We start from the raw sequence: 23,938 nt of genomic DNA, 5'->3' as shown, positions 1-23,938 counted from the left end.
AGATCAGAACTCCCTGATTGAGAGAAAATGGCAGTCTCTAAAGATCCAGTCTGGATCAACCCTCAGAAAACCTACAGCTCAAGGAATTAACGAATGAACGAGCATCCTAAAACTCCTATTGGTTGACGGCAAGAGAGACTGCATAACAATCCCCCAGATCCCCAAGTATATAGGATCAAAAAGGGGATACTGCAAAAAACGGTCCCTAAGAACCTAGTCTCTGCAACCAGAAGACCGTAAATCCTACCCCAAAAGGCGAGGGGAAGCGAAAAGCATAGCAATCCTCAAAAGAGAGGAGAGAAACACTGGTGAAAGAGATCTGAAAATCAGACAATCCAATCCACAAGGAGTACCAATAGGGGGGAAATAATCGCCCCCTAGACCAGGTACTGGAGATCTCCATGCAGTCATCTGATCCTCCCCCTAGGAAGGGAGGACTCTAGCTCCTGTCCAAGGACCTCAGGAACTACAAATATACTGCCATAGCAGAATTCGTAATCCCAGCAAACCACATAAGCTATGCAGGGACAAAACACTTAATATCGAGTACAACCAACATCGGATGCCCCAAGATGAAAAAAACGTAGGACCAGCCTGATATCTAGGATAGAAGGGCCTCCTGAAACTTGTAGAAAAAAGAAAAACAACCTTGTAACAAGAGGTAAGCAAATTTAGTACCCAAACAGGACCAGTCTGTTGTCAAGGATACAAAATGTCTGATATAACCTCAAAAGAACATAGTGAACTAGTAGACAACCAGGACCAGCCTGCTGATCAGGGTACAACCGAACTGTTTAAGGGCTAACTAAAAGTGCTAAACCCTAGCAGGGCTAGACTAAACAAACAGACAAACGACAGACAAATAAGCGCTGAGGCTGAAACATTGTCTTAAAATAATCTTTTTTTTTTTTTGGACTTCCGTCTGAAGTAACATCTATCGCGACCAAAAAATCGCTAGCATCAAAATCTCAGAGAAAAAGGAATTTCCCTAAAATGGAAAATCTACAACAGCAATGAGCTCCAAAATAAAGAAATAAAACACATCCTAACCGGATTAAAAGAAAGTAGGCTGCACCCGCAGGTGAACGCCAAAGAGGAATGGAACACTAGCAGGACCAGCCTGTCAGATATCCTAATCCTTAGGAGCTCAGAACTGGGATTAGACACACAAAACAAGAGACGACCAGGAGTAGGATCTCATCCCTCCATTGTCTAGCGCTATTCGTCATCTGATTCAGAAGCCTGAGAATCCGTTGACGAATCTTAACTGGAATCCTCCAAAGCCGCCAACACATGCCGCAGCAGTACACACAGGTGCGTCAGTCTGAATCTAAATGCAAAATCCACCATCGGCAGGGCATCTGAAGGCTCTACCCCTGAAGCCTCAGAGGAAACCGCTTCCCCAGAGGAAAGATCCAATATAATCGAACTTGCACCTGACACCAACAGGTTAAGGGGACACAGATGAACTCTTCGCTTGCAATTAGGAAGATGTAAGTGCGCCAACACCAAAGATATGGCCATGCGGAACCGTGCAGTAACCACTGGTGGAAATAAACCTCCTTCCGGAGAAGGGGTAACGGTATGCAGGACAACTGCCTGTGTAGGAACAGAAAATTCTAGGGAACGCACCTCATGGGACACAGAATCCTCAGAGGTGGATGGCTCAGTGGTCTCTAGCCTCACCCCAGAGGGAGAAGAGAGCACTCTACTACGGCATACAGAACATAATCGATTGGGCTGGATTACCATGGCCTCCCCACAATCTATGCAAGTAACAGAATCTGAATCAGAGAAATCCTTCTCTGAACAATCAGAATCCTATATAGCTTGACTTATTAAATTATGGACAAAAGCAACTAGCACCTTACATCTCCAATGGCTGGGGCACTCACCACCTCCTATAACTTAGACAAGTAGAGAAACAGATCCTCTCCACCAACACTCACGAATACAGAAATGGAGAACGAAAAACGTGACCACGCCCGGCCACGAGGTACGACATGTAGGCCAAAGAAAAGCACGCCAGTCCACAAGAACTGCGTAGCTCAAAAAAAAATGTATGTTCTCTAATAGCCATGAGCCCCAACATTTCCATACATAAGCAGACAGAATTACATAACAAACATGATTAAAGTCCCCCACTGCTCAATAACCCCCCTTTATGAGATATTAACCCTGGATTCCAGAAAGATAAAGGAGTCCCACTGAGTCCCTGTCTTCTATCATTTACATTACATTCCCACAACGAAAGCAAAATGAAACTATCTTACCGGAATCTATGCCCTGGAACAGTAACACGGTCCTTCAAGTTTGACAGATAGTAGCGTTGCTTCTGACATGGACTTGAGTGAAGAAAGCAGGCAGTGAAACTCGTCAATGCTGATTGCTTATGGAGCTGTTAATATGACTAACTTTCATCCATGCTCTCACTGAGAGGCTGACAGGACTACTTAAAACTCCCGTCCCATCTCGAAGAGTACTACCCTCCATAAGAGACTACTCCGAAATCTTCCAACACTTCTCTGCCAACCTCCTTTGACGAAAGGCAAAGAATGACTGGGGGATGAGGGAAGTGGGGGAGGTATTTAAGCCTTTGACAGGGTAAATGCTCCGAAACGTCACTCAGGAACTACAAGTTTTGATCACTTGATAAGACCAGTGAGTGTTTGTTATGTAGTAAAAAAAAACAACATAATTTATGCTTACCTGATAAATTCCTTTCTCCTGTAGTGTAGTCAGTCCACGGGTCATCCATTACTTATGGAATATATCTCTTCCTAACAGGAAACTGCAAGAGAATTACCCAGCAGAGCTGCTATATAGCTCCTCCCCTCACCTATCATACTCAGTCATTCGACCAAAGCAGACGAGAAAGGAGGAACCATAGGGTACAGTGGTGACTGGAGTTTAATTAAAATTTAGACCTGCCGTAAAAACAGGGCGGGCCGTGGACTGACTACACTACAGGAGAAAGGAATTTATCAGGTAAGCATAAATTATGTTTTCTCCTGTTAAGTGTAGTCAGTCCACGGGTCATCCATTACTTATGGAATACCAATACCAAAGCTAAAGTACACGGATGAAGGGAGGGACAAGGCAGGAACATTAAACAGAAGGAACCACTGCCTGAAGTACCTTTCTCCCAAAAATAGCCTCCAACGAAGCAAAAGTGTCAAATTTGTAAAATTTTGAAAAAGTGTGAAGCGAAGACCAAGTCGCAGCTTTGCAAATCTGTTCAACAGAGGCCTCATTTTTAAAGGCCCAGGTGGAAGCCACAGCTCTAGTAGAATGAGCTGTAATCCTTTCAGGAGGCTGCTGTCCAGCAGTCTCATAGGCTAAGCGTATTATGCTACGAAGCCAAAAAGAGAGAGAGGTAGCCGAAGCCTTTTGACCTCTCCTCTGTCCAGAGTAAACGACAAACAGGGAAGAAGTTTGACGAAAATCCTTAGTTGCCTGCAAATAGAATTTCAGGGCACGGACTACGTCCAGATTATGCAAAAGTCGTTCCTTCTTTGAAGAAGGGTTAGGACACAGAGATGGAACAACAATCTCTTGATTGATATTCCTGTTAGTAACTACCTTAGGTAAGAACCCAGGTTTAGTACGCAGGACTACCTTGTCTGAATGAAAAATCAGATAAGGAGAATCACAGTGTAAGGCAGATAACTCAGACTCTTCGAGCCGAGGAAATAGCCATCAAAAACAGAACTTTCCAAGATAACAGCTTGATATCAATGGAATGAAGGGGTTCAAATGGAACGCCTTGAAGAACTTTAAGAACTAAGTTTAAGCTCCACGGCGGAGCAACAGACTTAAACACAGGCTTAATCCTAGTTAAAGCCTGACAGAAAGCCTGAACGTCTGGAACTTCAGCCAGACGTTTGTGTAGAAGAATAGACAGAGCAGAAATCTGTCCCTTTAACGAACTAGTAGATAAGCCCTTTTCTAAACCCTCTTGTAGAAAGGACAATATCCAAGGAATCCTAACCTTACTCCATGAGTAACTCTTGGATTCGCACCAATGTAAATATTTACGCCATATCTTATGGTAAATTTTTCTGGTAACAGGCTTCCTAGCCTGTATTAAGGTATCAATAACCGACTCCGAGAAGCCACGCTTTGATAGAATCAAGCGTTCAATCTCCATGCAGTCAGCCTCAGAGAAATTAGATTTGGATGTTTGAAAGGACCCTGAATTAGAAGGTCCTGTCTCAGAGGCAGAGACCACGGTGGACAGGACGACATGTCCACTAAGTCTGCATACCAGGTCCTGCGTGGCCACGCAGGCGCTATCAGAATCACCGAAGCTCTCTCCTGTTTGATCTTGGCAATCAAACGAGGAAGCATTGGGAATGGTGGAAACACATAAGCCATGTTGAAGACCCAAGGGGCTGTCAGAGCATCTATCAGCACCGCTCCCGGGTCCCTGGACCTGGATCCGTAACAAGGAAGCTTGGCGTTCTGACGAGACGCCATGAGATCCAGATCTGGTTTGCCCCAACGACGAATCAGTTGAGCAAAGACCTCCGGATGAAGCTCCCACTCTCCCGGATGAAAAGTCTGGCGACTTAGAAAATCCGCCTCCCAGTTCTCCACGCCTGGGATGTAGATCGCTGACAGGTGGCAAGAGTGAGACTCTGCCCAGCGAATTATCTTTGAGACTTCCAACATCGCTAGGGAACTTCTGGTTCCCCCTTGATGGTTGATGTAAGCCACAGTCGTGATGTTGTCCGACTGAAATCTGATGAACCTCAGAGTTGCTAACTGAGGCCAAGCTAGGAGAGCATTGAATATTGCTCTTAACTCCAGAATATTTATTGGGAGGAGTTTCTCCTCCTGAGTCCATAATCCCTGAGCTTTCAGGGAATTCCAGACTGCTCCCCAGCCTAGAAGGCTGGCGTCTGTTGTTACAATCGTCCAATCTGGCCTGCGAAAGGTCATCCCCTTGGACAGATGTGGCCGAGAAAGCCACCATAGAAGAGAATCTCTGGTCTCTTGATCCAGATTTAGTAGGGGGGACAAATCTGAGTAATCCCCGTTCCACTGACTTAGCAAGCACAATTGCAGCGGTCTGAGATGCAGGCGCGCAAATGGTACTATGTCCATTGCCGCTACCATTAAGCCGATTACTTCCATGCACTGAGCTACTGACGGGTGTGGAATGGAGTGAAGGACACGGCAAGCATTTAGAAGTTTTAATAACCTGGCCTCTGTCAGGTAAATTTTCATCTCTACAGAATCTATAAGAGTCCCTAGAAAGGGAACTCTTGTAAGTGGTAATAGAGAACTCTTTTCCACATTCACCTTCCACCCATGCGACCTCAGAAATGCCAGAACTATCTCTGTATGAGACTTGGCAGTTTGAAAACTTGACGCTTGTATCAGAATGTCGTCTAGGTACGGAGTCACCGCTATGCCTCGCGGTCTTAGTACCGCCAGAAGTGATCCTAGAATTTTTGTAAAGATTCTTGGAGCCGTAGCTAATCCGAAGGGAAGAGCTACAAACTGGTAATGCCTGTCTAGGAAGGCAAATCTCAGATACCGGTAATGGTCCTTGTGAATCGGTATGTGAAGGTAGGCATCCTTTAGATCCACTGTGGTCATGTACTGGCCCTCTTGGATCATGGGAAGGATGGTTCGAATAGTTTCCATTTTGAATGATGGAACTCTTAGAAATTTGTTTAGGATTTTTAAGTCCAAGATTGGCCTGAAGGTTCCCTCTTTCTTGGGAACCACAAATAGGTTTGAATAGAATCCCTGCCCGTGTTCCGTCCGCGGAACTGGGTGGATTACCCCCATTAGTAAGAGGTCTTGTACACAGCGTAGAAACGCCTCTTTCTTTATTTGGTTTGCTGATAACCTTGAAAGATGAAATCTCCCCCGTGGAGGAGAAGTTTTGAAGTCCAGGAGATATCCCTGAGATATGATCTCCAACGCCCAGGGATCCTGGACATCTCTTGCCCAAGCCTGGGCGAAGAGAGAAAGTCTGCCCCCCACTAGATCCGTTTCCGGATAGGGGGCCCTCTCTTCATGCTGTTTTGGGGGCAGCAGCAGGTTTCTTGGCCTGCTTGCCCCTGTTCCAGGACTGGTTAACTTTCCAGCCCTGTCTGTAACGAGCAACAGCTCCTTCCTGTTTTGGAGCGGAGGAAGTTGATGCTGCTCCTGCCTTGAAGTTACGAAAGGCACGAAAATTAGACTGTTTGGCCTTTGATTTGGCCCTGTCCTGAGGTAGAGCATGGCCCTTACCTCCCGTAATGTCAGCAATAATTTCTTTCAAGCCGGGCCCGAATAAGGTCTGCCCTTTGAAAGGAATATTAAGCAATTTAGATTTAGAAGTCACGTCAGCTGACCAGGATTTAAGCCATAGCGCTCTGCGCGCTTGGATGGCGAATCCGGAGTTCTTAGCCGTAAGTTTGGTTAAATGCACAACGGCATCAGAAACAAATGCGTTAGCTAGCTTAAGTGTCTTAAGCTTGTTGATTATTTCATCCAATGGAGCTGAGCGAATGGCCTCTTCCAGAGACTCAAACCAGAATGCTGCCGCAGCAGTGACAGGCGCAATGCATGCGAGGGGCTGTAAAATAAAACCTTGTAGAACAAACATTTTCTTAAGGTAACCCTCTAATTTTTTATCCATTGGATCTGAAAAGGCACAACTATCCTCCACCGGGATAGTGGTACGCTTAGCTAAAGTAGAAACTGCTCCCTCCACCTTAGGGACCGTCTGCCATAAGTCTCGTGTGGTGGCGTCAATAGGAAACATTTTCCTAAATATGGGAGGAGGGGTAAAAGGCACACCCGGTCTATCCCACTCCTTGCTAATAATCTCTGTAAGCCTTTTTGGTATAGGAAATACGTCAGTACACACCGGTACCGCATAGTATCTATCCAACCTACATAATTTCTCTGGAATTGCAACCGTGTTACAATCATTCAGAGCCGCTAATACCTCCCCTAGCAATGTGCGGAGGTTCTCTAGCTTAAATTTAAAATTGGAAATCTCTGAATCCAGTCTCCCTGGATCAGATCCGTCACCCACAGAATGAAGCTCTCCGTCCTCACGTTCTGAAAAATGTGACGCAGTATCTGACATGGTTCTCATCTCATCCGCGCGCTCTATCTTTAACCCAGAGCTATCGCGCTTGCCTCTTAATTCTGGCAACTTAGATAATACTTCTGTCATAACAGTAGCCATGTCTTGCAAAGTGATTTGTAAGGGCCTCCCTGATGTACTTGGCGCCACAAAATCACGCACCTCCTGAGCGGGAGGCGCAGGTACTGACACGTGAGGAGAGTTAGTCGGCATAACTTCCCCCTCGTCGTCTGGTGATAATTTCTTTACATGTAAAGATTGACTTTTATTTAAAGTAGCATCAATGCAATTTCTATTGGGCTCCACATTGGCCTTTAAACATAGTGAACAAAGAGATTCATCTGAGTCAGACATGTTTAAACAAACTAGCAATGAGACTAGCAAACTTGGAAATACTTTTCAAAATTAATTTACAAGCAATATAAAAAACGTTACTGTGCCTTTAAGAAGCACAGAAAAACTGACACAGTTGAAATAACAATGACCAAAATAGTTATAGCAACCAAATTTTCACAGTAAATGTATTAAGTTAGCAAAGGATTGCACCCACCAGCAAATGGATGATTAACCCCTTAGTACCCAAAAAAGGATAACAATTATATAATTAACGTTTTTCTCACAGTCAAATACACTGTCACAGGACTGCTGTGCCTGATTACCTCCCTCAAAATGGATTTTGAAGACCCCTGAGCTCTCTAGAGACGATCTGGATCATGGAGGATGAAGTAGACAGATTGTGACTGAATTTTTACTGCGCAAAAAAGCGCTAAAATAGGCCCCTCCCACTCATATTACAACAGTGGGGAAGCTCAGAAACTGTTTCTATGCAGAAAACAAAAATGGCCATGTGGTAAAAATCATGCCCTAATAAGTTTTATCACCAAGTACCTCACAAAAACGATTAACAAGCCAGTAAACGTTTTAAACATACATTTGAAAGTTATGTATTATTATTAATAAGCCTGCTACCAGTCGTTTTTACTGCAGTTAAGGCTCATACATTATTTCAGTATTAACAGTATTTTCAGAGTCAATTCCATTCCTTAGAAAATACATTCAGTGTACACACACACACACATCAGCCTGATACCAGTCGCTATCACTGCATTTAAGGCTGAACTTACTTTACAATGGTATCAGCAGTATTTTCTCAGTCAATTCCATTCCTCAGAAAATAAATTACTGCACATACCTCATTTGTTGCAGGGGAGCCCTGCATGCTATTCCCCTTCTCTGAAGTTACCTCACTCCTCAGATGAGAAACAGCCAGTGGATCTTAGTTACGTCTGCTAAGACCATAGAAAAAAACCCAGGCAGATTCTTCTTCTAATGCTGCCTGAGAATAAACAGCACACTCCGGTGCCATTTAAAAATAACAAACTTTTGATTGTAGAAATAAACTAAGTTAAAAAACACCACAGATCTCTCACAGCTTCCTTTTTAGTTAGGCTGCAAGAGAATGACTGAGTATGATAGGTGAGGGGAGGAGCTATATAGCAGCTCTGCTGGGTAATTCTCTTGCAGTTTCCTGTTAGGAAGAGATATATTCCATAAGTAATGGATGACCCGTGGACTGACTACACTTAACAGGAGAAATTTGGGTTTCATGTCCCTTTAAACACTGACTTACCTTTTCTGCAATGTGCTTTTACCCTGTACCGCACTGGAGTTCAGGAAGGGGGAGGAAATTAACACATACATACACACATTTATTAAAGAACAAAAAAACAATCTGTTATTTTGGTTGGCTCCTAGACTTAGAATACATTTGATAAGCCCTGACTTACATTTTCTGCAAAGTGCTGTTACCCTGTACTGCACTGGAGTTCAGGAAGGGAGAGGAAATTGGAGAGAAGGACAAAGTAAATATTTACATTGAGAGAGAACGGAACAGTGACACCTGCAGGTAGAAATTAAAAGTGCAGGCAAAAAAATTGCTGTTCTTTCTGCAGACGTGGTACATATTCTGCAATGAGATCCTTGGGACACACTAATAGGTACGCTTTCACAGCAAAAGGCTATTATATTATATCACAGACCTGTCAACTCATGGTATTCTGCATTTCCTCCCGGTCACACGAGATAGATAGCAAAACACACGGTTTCAGTTACCTAGAGGAAATGCTTTCATATGCTGGGGTCAGGGCTGTTTCTAGGGGCAGGAAGGGATATAGCCAGCATTATGAAGAAGAAAAAAAATACATTTACTTTATTTGCTAATGTTCACTGTAACTTGGGCTGCAGTTTCTGTATAATTGTACTCTATTGTATGTGTATTGATGATTAAATCCGGACTGGGTAGTTTTTCCTCCTCTCTCCCTTCTGAAACTCCACAAGCAGCAAGTAAGGGAAGAACAGCACCTTTTGATGGTCCCTCCCCTATTGCTCTAATCATACATTGGTTTTCCCCCTCCCCACAGAAGGAGCAGCTATCACCTCCTCTCATTTCGGCAATGCAATGTGCTGAGGGAGGGAGGCTGCTGACAGTGAAGCAGAGCGTAGCCTCTCTGTGAAAGGGGGCATCAGAGCCCTAGAAGCATGTGAGGCCAGCTCTACTTACTGGCATGCCTGAACTCCACCAGCCAACAACAGGCACAGTAAGTACACAGATGTGGGCTCTCAGCAGGGGGTGGATATCTTCAGGGCTACTGTGTGACTTATGTGGAGATTAAAAGGACTACAAAATACAGTAGAATTGCATAATTAACAAGTGCATAATGAAATGACAATGCAATTTCACAAAAGCAGTAGATTTTTTCTTCTTCTGGCAAATGTATTTTTTCCTCCCATTTTCTGAACCCTTACATCATGTGAAAGACATCAGCCAATCACAAACTATGAGCTTAACCCCTTGAGTGCTAATGACGGCTCTGAGCCGTCACAGAGTTTCCCATTCTGGTGCTAATGACGGCTCAGAGCCGTCACTAGCACTCTCCCATCTTGAGGGAGATCTGGGGGCTCCCACCCGCGGCTTCAAGTTATGCGCAGTGACGTCACACTCAATAACGCAACTTTATTTATACTTAACAATGTTAAGTATTGGAGCATGGGGCATGCTGCTTAGAAGCCTGTATCTCAGGCATATAAGCAGCTACAGACCTCCAAGACCCACCATTGGAAAGGTAATCTCCTAACCTTTCCAACAGTGTAAGTCTTGGGGATCTGAAGAAAAAAAAAAAAGTTAAAAAAAAAATTGTTCAAAATTTTTTAAAAAAAAAATCTTAGCACCCAGGTGGGAAAGTACTTAGCACTCAAAGGGTTTTAGAGACATGAAACCTCAAATTTTTTTTTCATGATTTAGACAGAGAATATGATTTTAAACAACTTTCCAATTTACTTCTATTATTTAATTTGCTTCCTTCCCTTGTTATCCTTTTCTGAAAGGTTTATCTAGGAAAGCTCAGGAGCAGCAAAGAACCTAGGTTCTAGCTGCTGATTGGTGGCTGCATATATATACACCGATTGTCATTGGCTCACCCATGTGTTCAGTTAGAAACCAGGAGTGAATGTCTGCTTCTTCAACAAATGATACCAAGAGAATGAAGAAAATTTGATAATAGAAGTAAAATTGGAAAGTTGTTTCAAATTATATATTTTACCTAAATCATGAAAGATAAATGTTGGGTTTTATGTCCCTTTAAGTGCATGTTCAGTAGGAGCTGGTGCCTTGTAAAGTGCGCATATAAAAAGATTGTGCAAAATTTGATAATGGAAGTGGGAAACATTCTTAAAATTGTGTGCTCTGACTCATGAAAGTTTAATTTTGACTTGAATGTCCCTTTAAAAAACTTATTTGAGTTTGGGCTCCCGCATGGGGAATGGAAAAATCTATTTTCTAGTATTTCCATAGCCATTAATAAACATATAACTGACATTTGTGCATATGTTTGCAGTGTGATTTCTTCTTTTGTTATAGCAAGGCTTTTCTTTGTAAGCAGACATTAGATAAAACTCTGCACATGTACATTTGTGCACACATTATATAATGGAAGGTTGTGTGTTCCGGTAATCAGGGTTGCATGCCGTCTTCCGAACCCTCACACTGGTAATAGAAAACTTGCATGGCATATCTTGTAAAATCTTTCTATCCAGGCTCTCTCTGATGTTTTAGCTCCTTGTGTAGCCCCCACTTCATGCTGATAGATTTTGCTGTTGGTCCAGGAGCTATTCAGATTTCTTTCATACAGGTGGTGAGAGTCCATGATCCATTACTCCTGGGAAGCAACTCTTCCCTGCCACTAGGAGTCCCAACCCCCAAGAACTCTATAAAAACCCTCCCACATACCTCAGTCTTTACTTTGCCTCCGCTGGAGGTGGTTGAAGAATGAAGATGTGCATAATTTATATAAGAATTTACCTGATAAATTCATTTCTTTCATATTGGCAAGAGTCCATGAGCTAGTGACGTATGGGATATACATTCCTACCAGGAGGGGCAAAGTTTCCCAAACCTCAAAATGCCTATAAATACACCCCCCACCACACCCACAATTCAGCTTAACGAATAGCCAAGAAGTGGGGTGATAAGAAAGGAGCGAAAGCATCAACAAGGAATTGGAATAATTGTGCTTTATACAAAAAAATCATAACCACCATAAAAAGGGTGGGCCTCATGGACTCTTGCCAATATGAAAGAAATGAATTTATCAGGTAAATTCTTACATAAATTATGTTTTCTATCATGTAATTGGCAATATTCCATGAGCTAGTGACGTATGGGATAGCAAATACCCAAGATGTGGAACTCCACGCAAGAGTCACTAGAGAGGGAGGGATAAAAATAAAGACAGCCAATTCCGCTGAAAAATAAATCCACAACCCAAATCAAAAGTTTTAATCTTATAATGAAAAAAAATGAAATTATAAGCAGAGGAATCAAACTGAAACAGCTGCCTGAAGTACTTTTCTACCAAAAACTGCTTCTGAAAAAGAAAAAACATCAAAATGGTAGAATTTAGTAAAAGTATGCAAAGAAGACCAAGTTGCTGCTTTGCAAATCTGATCAACAGAAGCTTCATTCTTAAAAGCCCAGGAAGTAGAAACTGACCTAGTAGAATGAGCCGTAATACTCTGAGGCGGGGATTTACCTGACTCCAAATAAGCATGATGAATCAAAAGCTTTAACCAAGATGCCAAAGAAATGGCAGAAGCCTTCTGACCTTTCCTAGAACCAGAAAAGATAACAAATAGACTAGAAGTCTTTCTGAAATATTTAGTAGCTTCAACATAATAATATTTCAAAGCTCTTACCACATCCAAAGAATGTAAAGATCTTTCCAGAGAATTCTTAGGATTAGGACACAATGAAGGGACAACAATTTCTCTACTAATGTTGGAGTTCACAACCTTAGGTAAAAATTTAAATGAAGTCCGCAAGACTTCATGAAAAATCAGAAAAGGAGACTCGCAAGAAAGAGCAGATAATTCAGAAACTCTTCTAGCAGAAGAGATGGCCAAAAGGAACAATACTTTCCAAGAAAGTAATTTAATGTCCAGAGAATGCATAGGCTCAAACGAAGGAGCCTGTAAAGCTTTCAACACCAAATTAAGACTCCAAGGAGGAGATATTGATTTAATGACAGGCTTGATACGAACCAAAGCCTGTACAAAACAATGAATATCAGGAAGATTAGCATTTTTTCTGTGAAACAGGACAGAAAGAGCAGAGATTTGTCCTTTCAAGGAACTTGCAGACAAACCCTTATCTAAACCATCCTGAAGAAACTGTAAAATTCTAGGAATTATAAAAGAATGCCAAGAGAATTCATGAGAAGAACACCATGAAATGTAAGTCTTCCAAACTCGGTAATAAATCTTTCTAGACACAGATTTACGAGCCTGCAACATAGTATTAATCACTGAGTCAGAGAAACCTCTATGACTAAGCACTAAGCGTTCAATCTCCATACCTTCAAATTTAATGATTTGAGATCCTGATGGAAAAATGGGCCATGAGATAGAAGGTCTGGCCTTAACGGAAGTGGCCAAGGTTGGCAACTGGACATCCGAACAAGATCCGCATACCAAAACCTGTGTGGCCATGCTGGAGCCACCAGCAGTACAAACGAACGCTCCATTATGATTTTGGAAATCACTCTTGGAAGAAGAACTAGAGGCGGAAAGATATAAGCAGGTTGATAACTGCAAGGAAGTGTCAACGCATCCACCGCTTCCGCCTGAGGATCCCTGGACCTGGACAGATACCTGGGAAGTTTTCTGTTTAGACGAGAGGCCATGAGATCTATCTCTGGAAGCCCCCACATCTGAAAAAATACATCTGGGTGAAGAGACCACTCCCCTGGATGTAAAGTCTGGCGACTGAGATAATCCGCTTCCCAATTGTCTATACCTGGGAAATGAACCGCAGAAATTAGACAGGAGCTGGATTCCGCCCATGCAAGTATCCGAGATACTTCTTTCATAGCTTGAGGACTGTGAGTCCCACCTTGATGATTGACATATGCCACGGTTGTAGCATTGTCTGTCTGAAAACAAAAAAACGGTTCTCTCTTCAGAAGAGGCCAAAACTGAAGAGCTCTGAGAATCGCACGTATTTCCAAAATATTGATTGGTAATCTTGCCTCTTGAGATTTCCAAACCCCTTGCGCTGTCAGAGATCCCCAGACAGCTCTCCAACCTGAAAGACTCGCATCTGTTGTGATTATAGTCCAGGTTGGACGAACAAAAGATGCCCCTTGAACTAAACGATGGTGATCTAACCACCAAGTCAGAGAAATTGGGATTTAAGGATATTAATTGTGATATCTTTGTATAATCCCTGCACCATTGGCTCAGCATACAAAGCTGAAGAGGTCTCATGTGAAAACGAGCAAAGGGGATCGCGTCCGATGCTGCAGTCATGAGACCTAAAACCTCCATGCACATAGCTACTGAAGGGAATGATTGAAACTGAAGGTTCCGACAAGCTGAAACCAATTTCAGACGTCTCTTGTCTGTTAAAAATAAAGTCATGGGGGGGCGGAGCTAACCGTCAAACAGGAGAGACGTTCTCTAAGGGAGCTCTCTAATATCTATATATTTTAGGTACAAATAAGCTATCTTTTCTACATAAAACTTAAGTTGTCGGATATCATCTTATCTACTGGACCAAACTTCAGAGGTGGACGAAGGAGACCTAGTCCTTTTCACTCTAGGAGGAGGAAAAGCCGGTGCGCTCTTTACAGGCACTGCTCAGATACCGAGGAGCGGACTACAGGAGGCTATTACAGCCAACAACCTCACAACCACAACTCCTGCTTAGACCCGGTCTGAGTACTGCCTGTCTCCTTGCTTGCCCATTCCTGCTGCCCGGAGGGTCGGGGCTCCGCTCCGGAGCAGCAGTTTAACACCGCATTCAAGCCTACGAATGAGGAGCTGCTCAGAGGGGTCTGCTTAAAGAATTGGCTTCACTTAAGGTCTTATCTTCACTCCCAAGAAGCGACTAGCTTGAGGGTTCATCCCGATTGCAGCCTGAGTCCTGCTGAGACCTCTATTAGCCCTTAGAGGAAACGTGTGAGCTGTGCTGCGCCATTTGTTTTTAGGCGCGAACTTACGCCATTTTGCGGCCTGAGCTTTCTCTGTACTTTTGGATCCTGAGCGGAGTGCCCAAGCACCGACCAGTATTTTACACACTGAAAGTGAGGTAAGAGCCTACTACTGTGAATCGCACCACATTTAATCCTCTCTGATGCTGATATATCACCTGAAGCACAGGAGGGAATTGCACCACAGCTACTTAACAATTTTCAACAAAACCTACCCAAGTTGTACCGGTCCCTGATCTGACTATCTAAACGGCTTGGTTTAATTTTGGGACACTTACGCTTCAGACCTAACTTCTTCACTTGACTCTCAGACTGTTGGGCTAAGCTTAATTCTGCTGTCTACAAAACCCAAGGGTCAGAGTCATCATATACTGGACATTTAACATTTGCCAATAGGCTCCTTCTCTAAATAAATCCTATGGCACCTGATGCTTCCCCTATGTATAGGAAAGTTAATACATCTATTTGATCATTTGCAAGTAATATATTGTGAACCGGCATAATTTACAAAGTGCATCCACTTTCAAGTAGGAGCCTACAATCTCTGATATAACAGTGACCATTTGTTAAAATCAATATAAATACAGAACTTACACTAAGTACTTCTGCACTGGCAACTGCATCTACCTAGATATTACAAGAGGAAACTTAGATTACTGTGTTTTATCTTCAAAGAGACTAATGGAATATAGTGACTTACAACACACAGAATCTTTGGGCTAACAGTGTTCTTCTATTGTCACTAATTTAACCGTTGAACATACCACTAAGTGCTGTTGCACTAACAACTGCATCTTCCTGCTATTTTGCAAATAAGCCTTTAGTTATAGCACTTTGGGGGGGATTTGAGATACTGCACTACTACTGAGAAAGCCTGCATTGAAACTTCACAAGATTTACGCCAACTCATTTGCAGAACATATCGCTAAGCAAGGTTGCATTAACAATTGCATTTTCCTACAAATTGGCAAATGAGTTCTTAACTACCCCACTGAGTAGATACTAACAGTATTATCCTTCTACTGTGAGAGTCTTAACTGATATTTTGCAAGCTACGTGCCAAGTTAGTTTGCAGAGCAACCTTCTCTTCCTTTTCCTGCTGTCCATTGTGTCAGTAGGTCATACCCAAAGAGCCTTTTCCCGTGATCGCCCTGTGAGGGCAAACTCCCCAAGAAGTGGTGCATAGACAAACACATATTATTTTTCTAAGGAAAGATATTCCCCTTGGTGATAGATGACAATGTCGCACTCAAACAGAAGGAAAAACAGCAACAAGCATACTGGAGGCCCTAAAAGGACTGTTGCAGACCATTTTCATAGTAAGTTTCTGATGGAGAGAGAAATGTCGGATGATGATTCTAGAGACTCTCCAACTGAACAAAGAGAAGAAGAAATACACTCCCTAGGTAAAAATGCGGCCTGCAGTTCGGAAGATGCCTCTCTCAAGGCTCTCATTAATTCCCTCTCTGCTAAAATGGATTCGCATTACTCTTCTTTGAAGCAGGAAATTAAAACCTCAGTTGCTGACCTTAAAAGAGATATATCTACGCTGGGTGAAAGGACAGATAACCTAGAACGCAAACACGAAGACCTGGTAACAGATCACTCTAATCTCCTCTCATACTCCCAAACACTTGCAGAGCTGATTTCTGACCTTGAAGGGAAACTAGCCGACCTTGAAGATAGGTCGAGACGCAACAATGTGCGCCTCCGGGGAGTTCCGGAAAGTGTAACCGCTGTTGACCTCCCTACATATCTATCTGATCTATTTGGGATGCTACTAAATAACCCTCAAGATCCTGAGGCTAAGGTAGATAGAGCTCACAGAGCAATTAGACCCAGGAATTCCAACCAGGCCCAGCCTAGGGATGTCATCGTCAGACTCCACTATTATACCTATAAGGAGAAACTATTGAAGGCGGCCTTCACTAACAAAGACTTACCAGATCCCTACAAAGAAGTGCTATTCTTCCCAGACTTATCAACCCATACATTGGCGAAGAGAAGATCTTTCCAACCTATTACCCAGTGTCTTCGCAAACATTCAATTAAGTATAGGTGGGGGTTTCCTGTGAAGCGATTCTTCAAGCACGAGGACCTATCTTATACTATATCCAATCTACAGCAGGGAATGGAGCTATTAAATAACTTGAAATTGCTACAGATTACATCTGGAGAGTCCACTGCACAGCGGGATTCTGCACCTCCTCAACGAGAGGCCCTCGCTCAGGATCCTTCACAAATGATCTCTACTTCTCTCAGGATAGCCGCCTCCGAATGGACCCCAAAGCCTAGACAGTCGTCTCCTGCTTTTAAGAGACGCAACATCAACCAGCAGGATCTTTGAATGGCCAACGATGTACAAGACTATATTCCTGAATGTTTGAGAATCAGCCATCTGATTCATGTATCCTTTTTAAGTACTTCCTCCTCAAGTCACCTTCTTTCCTCCCTGTAGGTTGAACACTGACTGATGGGTTCTATAACTATAATGCACTAACTTTTATTTGTTATGCAATAATGGTAATAATAATAATATACTTAAGCAAATGTTACATGCACTTCTACTATTTTTGACAATTACAGACTAATCCTAGTTATGTGTCAACTTATTTGTATATCATCTAAATGTAACTTTGGTTTGTGTCTTGTTACTATTTACACTAATCACATTCTTTAATTTGTGACAATTTTTGCCTCACGACACCGCCTGGGTGTCCTGATTTACCTTAGGAAATAGAGGGTAAAATATAGTATACGCACAGTTTAATAGTCAACTCCCCTTCCTCTCTTTTTAGTTCCCATAAGTTGTCTCGGCTCCATAGATATAACTAAAATAGGGTCCTTGGATCTGTGGCCCCCAACTTAGTCTAACTCACAGATGCAAAAAAAAAAAAAAAAAAAAAAAAAAAAAAAGGTACGGTCTCCCATATCCCCTCAGCCGCCCTCTTTTATTAAAATAGGCTATAGGCAGACTAATGGGCTAAATAACATCTACGTAATACTGAGTATTTGCTACTTAATATTAGGTGTACTTAGATAATTATGTCATGTTCCCCTAATATTTATGTCAGTTGGAGAATAACATTAACTGCATGTTAACCCATCTACCTTCCTCCGACATTGAACCTTGCCATATACCTTGATGCTGAGGAAGTTAGATACCCATCACTATTCGGGGGCATTCCTACTACATAGCAATACTTAGGTACCCTATCCCACCTGGGGAAACATAAATTAAATTATAATATATTTGCATTTAAACACCTAATACCCCTTTTTTTTGGCTAATCGGGCCATAATACTCCGCAGATGCAATGATAATTGCAGCGTCAAAGACCATGTGGCCCCCAACTGTAAGTAGCCTGCAAATTCCTATAAGGCTATGGTGATAACAATAAAAAGTAGATGAATGGTTTAGTAGATCAGTGTAACATAGAACTTCGTAGGGACTTACTAATAAACCCTCGTGAGTAGAGTTCCACCAACAGTTATTTGTTCTATCTATGGGTCCTAAACGAAGATGAAAGATGTGTTGTTACAGAGACTGCAGTAATAGAGGGTGGTGATCTTAGTTTACACTATATCAAGATGTTACGCAAGTGCTCTCTGTTTTGTTGGTTTTAGTACAAGTTTTAAAACTGTTAATCCCCTAGCAGCTTTTTTATGGTTTCCCTAATGTTTATTGTTATTGCATTGGGGATAATTCTATCTACTAATTAATTACCCTTCTTAGGGTCTTTTCTAACTCTCTCTCTCTAGCTATTTCATATAAACGCGAGCTGTCCGCCCCCCCCCCCCCCAGACGGCTCTAATTGCTTAATCATTAGATTAAATGTTTTCTGATTGTAGCTATAATCCCCTCCTAATTTTAAAGCAGTGCTTACCCGCTGACTATCCCTCTCTCCTACCTCTACTTCTACGTGCCCAATTCTTAGTTGTTTTAAGATACTATATTGTGAATAATGAACATTCAGACTCTCTAAAACTTCACGGCCTGCCAGATTTTGCCTTATAAGTTTGCTGTATGGTTATAGAGTTTACGCTACAGAATCTATACTACAGGTCTACTGTATCTTTTAATTTAAGGCAAGAGCTGAATGTTTCTCTACGTATTCAGCAGTTTATAATTGCGTAATTATTATAAAAAGAGGATTTCAAATAACCAATCTGTACTGTATCTTGGGAAATGATACAATATTTGATTTAAGATGTATCATTGCAAAAGTGAATTACTGTCTTTAACTTGTAACCATTTGTCTTTGTTATGTTTTCTAAAGATCCTCAATAAAAATATATTTAAAAAAAAAATAAAAAAAAAATAAAGTCATGGATACTGAATCTATTTGGAATCCTAAAAATGTTACCCTTGTCTGAGGAATCAAGGAACTTTTTGGTAAATTGATCCTCCAACCATGTCTTTGAAGAAACAACACAAGTTGATTCGTGTGAGATTCTGCAGAATGTAAAGACTGAGCAAGTACCAAGATATCGTCCAAATAAGGAAACACTGCAATACCCCGCTCTCTGATTACAGAGAGAAGTGCACCGAGAACCTTCGAAAAGATCCTTGGAGCTGTTGCTAAGCCAAAAGGAAGAGCAACAAATTGGAAATGCTTGTCTAGAAAAGAGAATCTCAGGAACTGATAGTGATCTGGATGAATCGGAATATGAAGATATGCATCCTGTAAGTCTATTGTGGACATAAAATGCCCTTGCTGAACAAAAGGCAGAATAGTCCTTATAGTCACCATCTTGAATGTTGGTATTCTTACATAACGATGCAAAAATTTTAGATCCAGAACTGGTCTGAAAGAATTCTCCTTCTTTGGAACAATGAACAGATTTGAATAAAACCCCAGACCCCGTTCCTGAAAAGGAACTGGCACAATTACCCCAGATAACTCCAGGTCTGAAACACACTTCAGGAAAGCCTGAGCCTTTACTGGGTTCACTGGAATGCGTGAGAGAAAGAAACTTCTCACAGGCGGTCTTACTTTGAAACCTATTCTGTACCCTTGAGAAACAATGTTCTGAATCCAATGATTTTGGATTGAATTGATCCAAACATCCTTGTAAAATCTTAATCTGCCCCCTACCAGCTGCGCTTGATTGAGGGCCGCACCTTCATGCGGACTTGGGGGCTGATTTTGATTTTCTAAATGGCTTGGATTTATTCCAGACTGGAGAAGGCTTCCAATTGGAAACCGTTCCCTTAGGGGAAGGGTCAGGTTTCTGTTCCTTAGTCTGACGAAAGGAACGAAAACGATTAGCAGCCCTGGATTTACCCTTAGATTTTTTATCCTGAGGCAAAAAAGCTCCCTTCCCCCCAGTGACAGTTGAAATAATAGAATCCAACTGAGAACTAAATAATTTATTACCTTGGAAAGAAAGAGATAGCAACGTTGATTTAGAAGTCATATCAGCGCTCCAAGATTTAAGCCATAAAGCTCTTCTAGCTAAAATAGCTAAAGACATATATCTGACATCAATTCTAATGATATCAAAAATGGCATAAAAAATTAAATTAATAGCATTTTGAATTAGCTTTACAATGCTATATACATTATGATCTGGTACTTGTTGCGCTAAAGTTTCCAACCAAAAAGTTGAAGCAGCAGCAACATCAGCCAAAGAAATAGCAGGCCTAAGAAGATGACCTGAACATAAATAAGCCTTCCTTAGATAAGATTCAAGCTTCCTGTCTAAAGGATCTTTAAAAGAAGTACTATCTGCCGTAGGAATAGTAGTACGCTTTGCAAGAGTAGAGATAGCCCCATCAACTTTGGGGATCTTTTCCCAAAACTCCAACCTATCAGACGGCAAAGGATACAGTTTCTTAAACCTTGAAGGAGTAGTAAATGAAGTACCCAGTCTATTCCATTCCCTAGAAATTACATCTGAAATAGCATCAGGAACTGGAAAAACCTCTGGAATAACTACATGAGGCTTAAAAACCGAATTTAAATGTTTACTGGTTTTAATATCAAGAGGACTAGTCTCCTCCATATCTAATGCAATCAACACCTCTTTTAATAAGGAACGAATATACTCCATTTTAAATAAGTATGAAGATTTGTCAGTGTCAATATCTAAGGTAGAATCTTCTGAACCAGATAGATCCTCATCAGAGATAGATAAATCAGAATGTTGTCGGTCATATAAAAATTCATCAATTTTATGAGAAGTTTTAAAAGAACTTTTACGTTTATTAGAAGGTGGTATGACAAAGCCTTCTGAATAGAATTAGAAACAAATTCTCTCACATTAACAGGAATATCCTGAGCATTAGATGTTGAAGGAATAACAATAGGTAATGGAGTACTACTAATGGAAATATATTCTGCATGTAAAAGTTTGTTATGACAATTATCATAAACTACAGCCGGAGGAACAGTTACCACAAGTTTACAACAAATGCACTTAGCTTTGGTAGAACCGACATCAGGCAGCAGGATTCCCATAGTGGATTCTGAAACAGGATCAGATTGAGACATCTTGCAATATGTAAGAGAAAAAATAACATATAAAGCAAAATTATCAATTTCCTTATATGACAATTTCAGGAATGGGGAAAAATGCAAACAGAATAAGCCATTGGAAACCAGAAGGAAAAATGCATGAAGACTTAAATAATGTCAAAGTCTGGCGCCAAGTATGACGCCCATAACTGACAAAATATTTTTTGGCGCCAAAAACGTCAGCAACAAACCCGAGCGTCATAGATGACGCAACTACGTGAAAATACTCGGCGCCAACTAAGACGCCGGAAATAATGGAAAAACGTCAACGTCAACAAACGTAATTCTCGGGCCAAAAAAGTCTTGCGCCAAGAATGACGCAATAAATTATAGCATTTTGCGCCCCCGCGAGCCTAACAGCCCGCAATTTAGAAAAAAGTCAATTTGAAAAATTTCAGGTAATAATTTTTTTTTTTAATATGTGCATTTCCCAAAATGAAACTGACAGTCTGCAAAAAGGAAATATACTGATAAACCTGAATAATGGCAAATATAAGTACAAACATTATATTTAGATAAACATTTTAAAGTGCCAAACCATAGCGGAGAGTGTCTTAAAAAAGGAAAACATACTTACCAAAAGACACTCATCTACATAAAGTAGATAGCCAAACCAGTACTGAAACGAGAATCAGCAGAGGTAATGGTATATAAGAGTATATCGTTGATCTGAAAAGGGAGGTAGGAGATGAATCTCTACGACCAATAACAGAGAACCTATGAAATAGATCCCCGTTAGGATGACCATTGCATTCAATAGATAATACTCCCTTCACATCCCTGTCATTCACTGCACTCTTAGAGGAACCGGGCTTCAGCATGCTGAGAAGCGCATATCAACGTAGAAATCTAGCACAAACTTACTTCACCACCTCCATAGGAGCCAAAGTTTGTAAAACTGAATTGTGGGTGTGGTGAGGGGTGTATTTATAGGCATTTTGAGGTTTGGGAAACTTTGCCCCTCCTGGTAGGAATGTATATCCCATACGTCACTAGCTCATGGACTCTTGCCAATTACATGAAATAAATGGAGCGTATCCACGATTTAAGTGCAGTATATAAAAACAACGCTTTATTTATAATACATAAAACAATGTTACACTCATAAAGGTGCCCTCAAACTTATGCTATTAAGAAAGGTAATAATCCCACTCCAGCTGTACAGTTCCGTTTTGTTTCCACCCTGTACCTGCAGAAAGTATTGTCTCTGTCCAGATCTTACATATAGGGGGAACTAGTTAGGCAGTTAACCCCAGACCGAGTTAACTTGTCCGCCTGCTCTGAAGCAGCGGACAGCAATCAACCCGATCAAATTTCAATCGGGTTGATTGACACCCCCTGCTAGCGGCCGATTGGCAGCGAATCACAAGAACTGCTGGTGCAATGATAAATGCAGACAGCGTATGCGGTCGCCATTTATCGATGTGTGGCAGGCAGGATACGCTACTTCGTATGATGTCCACTTGCACATTGATAAATATGCCCCATTGGGTCCAATTTAAAAAAAAAAAAAGTTTCCAATTTACTTCTATTATCAAATTTGCTTAGTTCCAAAGATATTCTTTGCTGAAGAGATACCTAGGTAGACATCTTGAGCACTACATGGCAGTAGTGCTCTTGCAAATAGATAACATTCTTGCAAAACTGCTGCCATAAAGTGTTCCAGAAATGGGCAGGCACCTGACCTTATATCCCTATTTTTCAACAAAAGACACCAAAAGCAAATAATAAATGTGATATAAGAAGGATATGGTGAACAGAATCAGTGATAATCCGATCATCAAAATCTCAATATAATAAAAAGTAAAATAGTGTGATATTGTAACAGTACTTGTGTGAAATAGTATTTAAGCCAAATTAGTACTCACATACTCCTGAGCTATTTTAAACTACCAGAATTACAAAGAAAAATAGATAATAGAAATAAAATAGAAAGTTGTTTAAAAATGGCATGCTTTATCTGAATCATGAAAGAAAAATTTTGGTTCTCATATCCCTTAAAGGAACAGCTGACAAACATAATAATGGCAAATTTCTACCATTTAAATATCTACCATAAAGATGCTGCTACTGCTAGTAGCTTAGTTTAACCCTTTAATGACCACATTGTGTCCTGCACGTCACTGGTCGTTAAGGGATTGTCTGGGTATAATAGCGAGGGCCTTGGCGTGAGCGGCAAGACCCTGCTATTAGACCCGCCCTCTTGAAGGCTTGCTAAAAAAGCACGGTCTCGCGGCAAGAACGTGCCATTGAAATAGTCACCCCCACAGAAAGACCAACGACATACAGGGTTACGTCGCTGGTCATTAAGGGGTTAAATATTAAACAAGTACAAAATGATATTAATATAATAGCAGAGATGTAGAAAATAAGACTAGTAAAGGAATTTAAACAAATCTGACCTCTCACCTGTTCTTGCTACGCCAGTCATTGTTCTTCTGCAGGATTCAATTCTCAGGCAGTAATTCTGCTTCAGGTAAATGACGACTTGTCCTGGTGTTGCAGGAAGGATAAAGTGCAAGGGAAGTAGCTGAAACATTATGACGATGAAACTGGTATGACTATTAATATACATATACTAGACAAACACTTTGAGACGGCAATATAAAATGATAAATCGCATATATAAAAAGAAGTCTGCAATATACTTTCATTATTTGCTTTGTCCCCTTTTCCTGTAATTCCATTCTGAACTTGTGAGCTTTTCAGTTCCTGTAAGAAATGGTAGTAGTAGCAGAACGCTGTTATATCCCACACAGCCATGGGCTGTACACTTT

The 23,938-nt window shown here is 41.3% G+C and overlaps 1 long non-coding RNA gene across 1 annotated transcript in view; it reads right to left on the bottom strand.

Annotated features, from left to right (window-relative positions):
- The window catches only part of LOC128657370 (uncharacterized), a 44,125-nt gene that overhangs the window by 9,100 nt on the left and 11,087 nt on the right, over window positions 1-23,938 (bottom strand). The window contains exon 2 of the long non-coding RNA XR_008402105.1: window positions 23,571-23,654. This is a non-coding gene — a long non-coding RNA (uncharacterized LOC128657370). The remainder of the gene's footprint in view (window positions 1-23,570; window positions 23,655-23,938) is intronic.

Source organism: Bombina bombina, chromosome 4 (genome assembly GCF_027579735.1).
Source record: "Bombina bombina isolate aBomBom1 chromosome 4, aBomBom1.pri, whole genome shotgun sequence".
In the NCBI taxonomy this organism is placed as follows: Eukaryota; Metazoa; Chordata; class Amphibia; order Anura; family Bombinatoridae; genus Bombina; species Bombina bombina.
This window is presented reverse-complemented; position numbering and strand designations above follow the sequence as displayed.